The sequence below is a fragment of the Curcuma longa genome, chromosome 12, assembly GCF_044706935.1.
Source record: "Curcuma longa cultivar G26 ecotype Majalengka, Jawa Barat chromosome 12, ITB_CL_G26_1.1, whole genome shotgun sequence".
NCBI classification, from domain to species: domain Eukaryota; kingdom Viridiplantae; phylum Streptophyta; class Magnoliopsida; order Zingiberales; family Zingiberaceae; genus Curcuma; species Curcuma longa.
Genome location: NC_133872.1, coordinates 1,961,134 through 1,971,247, shown reverse-complemented (window position 1 = coordinate 1,971,247; position 10,114 = coordinate 1,961,134).

The following is a 10,114-nucleotide window of genomic DNA, read 5'->3' as shown; positions in this document are numbered from 1 at the left end:
AAATAGCGGGGTCTTTAGGATTAGTGTATTTTTTTTCTATATAAATGAATATCAAGTATTTTCTTTCAAGATTTAAAACACTCAAACGATTTAATTAAAATGAAAATACATTATTATTATAATTTCCATCAAGTAAACTAATTTATAAATTGAAGGAGCCTTTCCCATGCTTGCTTCTGCATGAGGAGGTCGAATGATCTATAAAAGGTGAAGTTGGCTTACGCATCCAGTGGCATCCGAGGGGGAATCGTTCGCAGAATCGCAGAGAGAAGTAGATGAACATACGACTTAATTTGTTAGATTTGTGCCCCTATCGTCATATGATGTTCACGTGAGACGATTGAATGTCATAGAAGATCCACTAGAATAACGTCCTCTACGAGGGTGGTGACTGGTGACCATAGGAGGTGAAGGATCCATCGAGGAGGACTGGTTAAGAAGTAGAAACATTGATAGTGGTGCAATGAAACATGAAGTAGCTAGCAGTGCCAGTGCAGTCTTCCGGTATTATATAGATCAATCATGAATCTGCAATCTTTTCAATTAAATCATTAAATTAAATTTATTTTAAAAAAAATTTATTCTCAGACTATTTTTCCAGTAATTCCTCAACAACCTGACTTCGAAATTAAATCAGGTATATTGTTTCATTGATTGAAAAAAAAAACTATAGATTAGCGCAAGATAAATATATATCTAGTTCTGAAAATAATGTGCTATTGATATTTTCTTAATTGTGGGTGTACTTGTTTGATCAATTTCTAATTTTGGGGTGCACTTTCACACTAGTTACCATTAGTCTTGCATATTTACCGACATATGTAGTATTCTAATTTTTCTTTGTTCGTGATGTGGCAAATATATCTGTGTACCAGTGGAGTCAAGAATTGTAATGAACTGTAAGTCAAAGGTAAATATGTTTCAATCGGAATCAAACCCAATCAAAAGAGAGCCTGAGTCAAGTTGAGCTCACTTAGCTGATTGAGCCCAAGAGACTTATACCCCATGTGAGTCAAATCAACTCGAGAGGCATAGTCCGAGCTGACAACTTCACTCGGGAAACATAGCCCGAGCCGATTGCCTCACTCGAGGAAGATGTCTATGCCATTAGCCTTAGGACTTTTAGATAATCCCAACTCCTCAGCCACTCCTGGCTTGGTCATCTGGCTTCGCAACATGTTCACATCTTAGCTGTCCATGCCTGACTGAGTGGCTCGGTCATCTCAGCACTCGAGCTCTCCCAAACATTACTTGCGACTAATGTAGAAAGTGTGGGATGACGTGGCGCTATCATATAGCTTCTGCTGGGAAAGCGAAGAATATGAAACGACGTGGCCTCCCTACGATCAAAACTTAGTTGATATAAAAGAGGAGTGTAAATAAAGGAAGCATGGATATCAACGGTAATATCAAAAAAGATCGCTCCTACGGGCGTAGGTACGCACACAAGCACAATTACTCATTCTTCCTCCACTTCCTCCTCTTGAGGGTCTCTGACTAATTTGGACATCAAAGTGAGCACGCTAAAGTCCGTCTTAGCCCCATTATAATCACTTCTTTCAGTTCCTCTAGTTCATGGATCCTCTCCTTAGCTAAATTCCTCGGAGCTGCAGCATCAATTCTTGCCCAATCACCAGTGATTCATTCATCCTTTGACTCTCGAGTTGAAATAAAGTAGATCCAAAAAAAAATAAAGAAACCAACAAAATTAGCAACGGAAAATTAATGTAGTTTGGCATGACAATGAGTAAAATCCAACCGAAATATTTTTGAAAGAATTTATTTATTAATCATGCAGTAAAAAAATATTTACACAATGCTAACTGACACATCAATATTCGCTTAATCATAAATGGAGCAAATGAAACCACAGAGCATCTTGCTAGGAGTCTAAAGCAGAACAAAGTAAAGGGATGAATGAGATATGAACGATCGCGGATAGTTGAGCTGTTGAGTTACTACTGTTCTCCTTCTCCAGGAAGCGAGAAGCGACAGAGAGGACATGAACAGCTCTGCTCCAGCCACTTTTTCAGACAGGACGCGTGGAAGAGGTGACTGCAAGGCATGGCCAACACTGGAGCCACCATCCCGAGACCCTCCAGACATATGGAACAAGAGTTGGATTCCGTAGCGGTGACTATCTTGAGCCCCTCCATTGCTGCAGCAGATGCTGGCTTGGGCATTCTATCAAAGTGGGTGGCGGCAGCGGCGGTGGCGTCATCGTAGTCATTGTCATCTTCATCGTTATCGTAGTCATCGTCGTTGTTCTCCTCCTCCTCCTCTTCCGCCTCCTCATCATTGTCGTTATCCTCATTATTGTCCTCGTCAATGTCATCGTAGCCATTATCCTCTTTATGGTCATAGTAGGCGTCTTCGTCATCGTCCTCCTCCTCCTCGTCGTTATCGTTATCCTCATTATCATCATCGTCGTCATCGTCCTCATTATTGTCCTGATTATCATCGTCGTCCTCCTCCTCCTCCTTATTATCATCGTCATCATCATCCTCCTCCTCCTTCTCGTCCTTGTCGTTATTTTCATTATCACCATTGTTGTCATCGTTATCCTGATTATCATCATCGTCGTCGTCCTCATTATCATCGTCGTCATCGTTGCTGATATTCAAAAGGCTACTGATTGCAGAAGAATTTGTGTGGATGATAATGACGGAAGATAATTCCATCAAAACAACATTCATCATTTGTAGTCGGTAGACGGCGAAGGAGGTGTACCAGCAGAATGCTCGTGCAAAAAACTCTAGGTTGTTAGGCTCTACGTAATCGGCCGCCACATCCGATAAAATCTCCTGTGCTTCCCTTTCCCATGCCTGCTTCCGCATGAGGAGGTTGAATGATCTACCAAAGATGAAGTTGGCTTGCATGTCCGGTGTCATCCGAGGAGGAATCGTTCGCAGAGAGAAGTAGATGAACATGCAATTTTGATGGATATCGTCATACGATATCCACGTGAGAAGATTGAATGCAACGGAAGATCTACCAAAACAATGTCCTCTACGGGGGCGGCGACCATCGGAGGTGAAGGATCCATCGAAGAGGACTGATTAATTAAGAAGTAGAAATATTGATGGTGGTGCAATGAATTAAACGTGAAAAAAGTTGGTGGGAATTAAGCTCTAAAAACGAAGAAAACAAAAAGAAGAAGAAGAGAAGAGAAGCGGAGCGGAGCGAAGAGAAGATGTGGGAATTAATTAAGCTCTAAAGCAAGTGATGGCGAGGATACAATTATCAGCGATCTTGTTTACTTATAGAGAACTCTCAAAGCAAATCAGTTTAATCTGTTAGATCCCTTCCGTATAATTAGGATTAGATATCTGCTAATCAACATTTGATGCAAATTATTCGAACTAACAAAATCCATTGCATTCACCTAATCAACATTTCGAATTTTTCGTACATGTTTAATTACCTTGAAAAGATCGGATCGGTTTCCTTCTTTTTAATGGTTTCAACAAATATAAATAAATAAATCTGGAACTAATATTAATACGGCTATATAATAACAATTTAAAAAAAAACAAAACAAAATTAATACGGCTATATAATAACAATTTTTTAAAACAAAAAACCAAAAAAAACACGGTGGTAACAGAGAGGTTGATTATTGACATTTCATAATTGTTTTTATTTTTTGTTCTTCAATCAGACTGCGTGATTAAGTCATTCAACCTATTAATCACTATAAAACTATAAAACTATAAAACTAATTATATAACTATAAAATAAAAACTTATCTATGACTCGATTGACTCATTAAATTACTCAATTAATATTAATTCCTTATAGAGGAAATGATCAGATCTATTACTGGTAAATTAACATATCTTCTGCAAAAGGTGGATCCGCCACCTTAGTGGCCTCACACAATCGGCCCCATGACTATCTGTGAGGAGGTAAATCGAGAAAGTACAATTGGTTACGACGCAGGAGGATATTGCCTGGCTTCGTCAGGATTCGAACCCTTGCCCTCTTCTGCAAGTCTATTGCGTCGTAACCAACTCACCTATGCTCCGGGGGCGTAAATTAACATATCTGATCGTCCACAAAGTGCATGCAGATAAGTTGACATATAATTCTTAATCTAATAAGCATTGAAAATGGTCATTAGCTTTGCAGACTTGATAGAGTCATCGAGAGGTATTTGTAAAAAAATTGTTGAGCTTGTGTCCAAATAGCTTTGCAGGTCTTGTGAGTGCGGAAGACATTCCTAAGAGATGGATGGATGGTGGCTCGGATAATATAACACAACTAAACGTCAACCTTTTTCCATAGAGGGCAATCGACAACTTGAATATCCTCTTCGGTTTGGGTAAGATGTGTCTCATAACCCTGTCCAACAAGCCAAAGTTCAATGTGAGAGCTCCAAGAGGAATAATTCTTACCATCCAATAGCTCGGAAGAAAGTGGTGCAGTGATGTGGTTGGTAAAAATTGAGATATCTGATTTCGGAATGCCGGAGGTAGCCATGGCAGGAACAGCGGTGGAGGCCAGACGTAGATGGGAACACGAGTGGTAACAGTGGGCGTCGGGAGAAGATATGTTGCAGAGGTCCCTTCTTCAAATCTACAAAGAGATCAATTTTATCTCGAACAGAGAGATTCCGATCTATTGAAGAGGGAGAAGAAAAAATAGAGGCAGCAATTAGGAACTCCGATCGCGAGGCGTGTCCAGAAGCGATGGCAATGCTGGCTTCGATCGCAAACAGAGATGAGGACGATGCGATTAGGAAGGGCGACACTCTAGGGTTTCCTCCTTGCTGCTCCTTGTGCTCGCGAAGGAGGAACAACGACAACAATGATCTCTTCTCCTTCGGCGGACACAACTCCTTCTTTCTCCGGCGGACAGAGGAAGTGCGCGGCGAGTGTCGCGGCCCCAAATCAGGCTCGTGAGAGGAAGGGAGGAAGGGAGGGAGGCTTACCAGAGACGCCCAAGGCGTGGGCCGGCGAGGTAAGCCATGGGTGGTAAGCCGTGGGTCGTCGAAGGACTTGACAGTGCTGCTGAGGCTGCGAATGCCGCCTGCTGTGATGGAGATTGGTGGCAATGCTCGTCGAAGGTGAATCACATCGCGCGCTCATGGTGCGTGGCGAACAGAGAGGAGAACCTCGAGAAGACTTCATCACGGCGGGGAAGGCGCTATTGATATGCGTCGTGATGAGGAAAGCGCGCGACGAGGAAGACACTGTTGATCTGCATTGTGACTAGGAAGGCATGCGACGAGGAGACACCGCGATTCTGAAGAGACTCGTCGCAACACGCAGCGGCAGAGGAGGGAGAAAAAACTAAATCTAATTGGGCTCTGATACCATGTAAAATAATACAAAAGAAATAAATCTATATATTTAAATATGTATATATTATTGGGTTGCAAGGGTGCAAACATAGTCCCACATCTAAAGCACATGGAAAAGATCATGAGATTAAAAGGATGGAAAGTATCTCCATTGGTATGAGGCCTTTTGGGAAGAGCCCAAGAATAAAGTCATGAGGGATTAGGCCCAAAGTGAACAATATCATGTTATTGTGGAGATATTTTGATTCCATCGGTACTAACAAGTGGTATCAGAGCGAGACCACTCTTCACCGGACTAACCGTCGGATGAGCCATGATCCAGATCTAACCATGTGGTTTGAACCTTAAACAAAGGAAGTGGGTGCTCCCGTGTCTGAATCAAGAGGACCAGACACCAGGTGAGAAATCCTAGTAGATAGGGTGAACCGAGGGGCAAAAAGTCTTAGTTGCGACTATGTGGGAAGTCCTAGTAGGTCGGGTAGACCGAGGGACAAAAAAGTCCTAGTTGCGACTAGGTGGGAAGTCCTAGTAGGTCGGGTGGACCGAGGGGCAAAAAGTCCTAGTTGCGGCTAGGTGGAAAGTCCTAGTAGGTCGGGTGGACCGAGGGGCAAAAAGTCCTGGTGGATCGAGGATTCAGACATCAAAAATGACGTTGATGGTCCTTTGTTTGGGGGGGGGATTGTTGGGTTGCAAGGGTGCAAACATAGTCCCACATCTAAAGCACATGGAAAAGATTATAGGATTAAAAGGATGGAAAGTATCTCCATTGGTATGAGGCCTTTTGGGGAGAGCCTAAGAACAAAGTCATGAGGGCTTAGGTCCAAAATGGACAATATCATGTCATTGTGGAGATATTTTAATTCCATCGGTACTAACATACATATCCCTATATATTCTAACAGTCAATTTTATTTTACCTCTCATATAATGTGAGACAAAGACTGTCGGAAAACATCATTTTGTAATTATATATATCTATTCCATAAGTTATGGGTGTCATCCCATAAATCATGAGATATGATAGCGTATTTAGTTTCTATAAAAGATTTTTTTTTAATTCTGTTAAAGTTTTCATTAGAATAATTAGTTTTATTTATCTGATGAAGAATATTGGGATAATTAAGAGTTTTATTAGAAAATTTTGTTATTTTATGAAGAATAAGTGCTGTCAATCTATAAAAAAGGTTAAAATCTTATATAAATATGGAGATATTTTAATTCCATCGGTACTAACATACATATCCCTATATATTCTAACAGTCAATTTTATTTTACCTCTCATATAATGTGAGACAAAGACTGTCGGAAAACAACATTTTGTAACTATATATATCTGTTCCATAATTCTAACAGTCAATTTTATTTTACCTCTCATATAATGTGAGACAAAGACTGTCGGAAAACATCATTTTGTAACTATATATATCTGTTCCATAAGTTATGGGAGTGTCATCCCATAAATCATGAGATATGATAGCGTATTTAGTTTCTATAAAAGATTTTTTTTTAAATTCTGTTAAAGTTTTTATTAGAATAATTAGTTTTATTTATCTGATGAAGAATATTGGGATAATTAAGAGTTTTATTAGAAAATTTTGTTATTTTATGAAGAATAAGTGCTGTCAATCTATAAAAAAGGGTTAAAATCTTATATAAATTTTGAGTTAATATAATTTTCAATTTCTAACATGGTATCAAAGTCAAAACTTGGTGGTTTATCCTTTCGCTCACCATCATCCTCAAGTTTTAGCACCACCCTAATCCATGAATCATTCACACTTTAATACTTGATTTGGTTCCTTATATCTTCCTTTGATCACCACTCTTTATTGTGATTTTCTTCTCTCCTTATTATTTCCTTACGAATAAGCAATGAATTCTTTCTTTTTTCTGTCTTTTATATTCTATATCTTATTCCTAATTTGTCCCCACTTTATCTTCGTGTCCTCTTAATCTTATTTTCCTTTACCCTAGTGCTTCTATTCAGTTTTTGCCTATATCTTTCTATTATTATTCCTTTATCAAATTTGTCCTCTTTGTCTTTCCTGCCACTCCTCTAGTTCTACATCATTTTGCTTGTTGTTCTACATCTTCATCTATATCTTCTAAACATTTATCTTGTTCTCTTTTGTTTCAATTGCCTCCATGTCCTTTGTCCTCTTATCATTCTTATTTTCATCCTTTGCATTTTTTCTCTTGTCCTTTTTCATTATATTTATAATTAATTTCTTATAATTGTTGATTCTCTTTTTACACTCCTTTATCTTCTTTATCTCTGTTGGCCTTTTTAGGTTTTTATATTTTTGTATTTTTTTCTTCTTTAACTCATTCTTTGTTTTAAATTTTCTCATTATTGGTGTTTCTCTTTATATTCTTTCTCTCCTCATCATCGCACATCGTTTCCCTTACAACTTCCTTCGCACATTTCGTGTCATCTACACCATTTATTTAACTTTGTTTTCTAAAAAGAAAGAATATTTTTCATGTAATTTTTGTTTTATGTTGTTTTCACAATCTCTTGCAATATAGGGTAAGACCACGTACAATAGACCCTTTCTTGAGACCTGTATTTGCAGGAGCTTCGTGTACCGAGCTGTCCTTTTATTTTTTACCAACCTTATAATTGGATTACTATTTCTATGTGGTTTTCATCATTTGTGATTTATCTTTGTTGCTTAGCCTTTATTGTCGATTTTCCTTGTTTTCTTTACCAACCTTTATACTTAAATACCTTTTACCAACTTTCATAGTTGGAATTTTCTATTGCTCAACCTTCTTTTTAAATTTTCCCTATCTCTCTCACTAATTTTCTTTAATTTATATGTCTTCATGCATAGATTCTTTTATCAGTCTTTATCATCCTTCCTAGCTAGATTTTTTTTATTGTTCGGCCCTCATTGTTGATTTTTCCTTATCTCTCACTAATTTTTTTTTGCAAGTTTTAATTTATAAATGTTAGAAGTTGTAGAAATAATAACTACATCTCCTATTGGTAACCTTAACAAGTCTTCAGATACCTGTTAATTAGTGTACTCAGGACATGCTAAAGAACGAGATACTCTCCACCATCTTGAAACATTGGGTTATTCCTCAACTTAAAAGGGTAAAGTGTTATCATCCTCCATCAAATAAGTTCTATGTGTACTTTCAATGAACACGTTGCTTCACCACACCTATGCTTTAGTGGGAGAATTCCATACTAAAAGATTAGCATGGGGATTTCTTACTCTATTCGTCATTACAATGTTTAAGTCAATATTCGAGTACGTGTTAAATCATGTGCCTAAAATCTATGTTTGAACCTATGCACAAAAATGACAACTTTGTCATAAAATGTGAGACTTGATAAGGCATGCTCAAAGAACAAAGATGATAGCCCCTAAATTGATGCAAGTCCAAGATTCCAACTCATATCCTAAGAATGAGTTTGATGTCAAGAATGTATTTTTCCACATAGAACTAAGGAAGAAATTTACATGGAGGTCCCACTAGATGTAAGCTATTGTAAATTGACGAAAACATTTTATGGACTTAAGTAATCACTACGGACATGGTTCAACAAATATGTGAGAGCTATGATTACTATGGGGTATAGACAAAGCCAATGGGATCACAATTTGTCTATTGAACACTCTTCTTCAAGGAGGAGGAAGTTACAACACTTTTAATGTATGCTAATGATATAATACTAACAAGAAATGATGTCAAAAAGTAATACTTCTAAGTTAGTGTTTGGCGGAGGAGTTTGAAATCAAAGTATTAGAAAGTTAAAATAGTTTCTTAGGATTGAGGTGCTCACTTTAAGTAATACATTTTGATCTCTTAACAGAAACATGTTACAAATTTCTTTAAAGTAACAACAAGACAACATGCAAGCTAGTGAGTACTCCAATAGGCTCAAATTCCAGACTTGGAATGACAGAAGATGTCGCAATAGATAAGGAAATGTATCGATGTTTGGTAAGAAAACTTGCTTATTTATCTTATACATGACTAGATATATACATGACCAAACATATATATACATGACCAAACATAACATATGTAGTTAGTATAATTAGTCAATTCATGCATAACTCAAAATAAGTTCATTTAAAAGCGGTTCCCCAAGTATTACAGTATCTCAAAGAGCAAAAAAGGAAAGGGTATTTTGTTTGAAAGAAATGGATGTTTAGTGCTGCTAGAGGCATATATGGATTTTGATCATGCTAGATTGTTAATTAACATGAGGTCAACCACCAAAGTGGTAACCTCATGATGTGGAGGAACAAGAACATGTGATAGTGAAGTCTAGTGCAGAGGCAAAATTTTGAGCAATAGCTCAAGGTATGTGTGAACTACAATCTTAGAAGACTTACAGATCAAGTAGATGTGATCCAATGAGACTTTATTATGAAAATAATTTTGTGATTAATATAACTCACAATCCAATATAACATAATCGAACAAAGTAGATTGAAATTGTCAACACTTCATCAAGGGAAAAACTAAAGAACAGATTAATTTGTATCCTTTACATATCTGCATATAAACAACTTGCACATATAAGTAACTCAGTATTTCAAAGTATCTTTGTGTCCAGAATTCAGAATGATAAACATCTACTCACCAACTTAAGGGAAGTGTTGGAAAACATTATTTTATAACTATGTACATCCCTAAAAATTAGACTGAAAATATTAGTAAAAAATCAATATTCTCAAGAGAGGCTGATGTTTCATGCATTCCTAAAAGGTTGTGTAACATGGGATAAAAGAAAATTCATGTAAAGATTAAAAAGTTACTTATTTGCTACTGCCCCAAATTCAT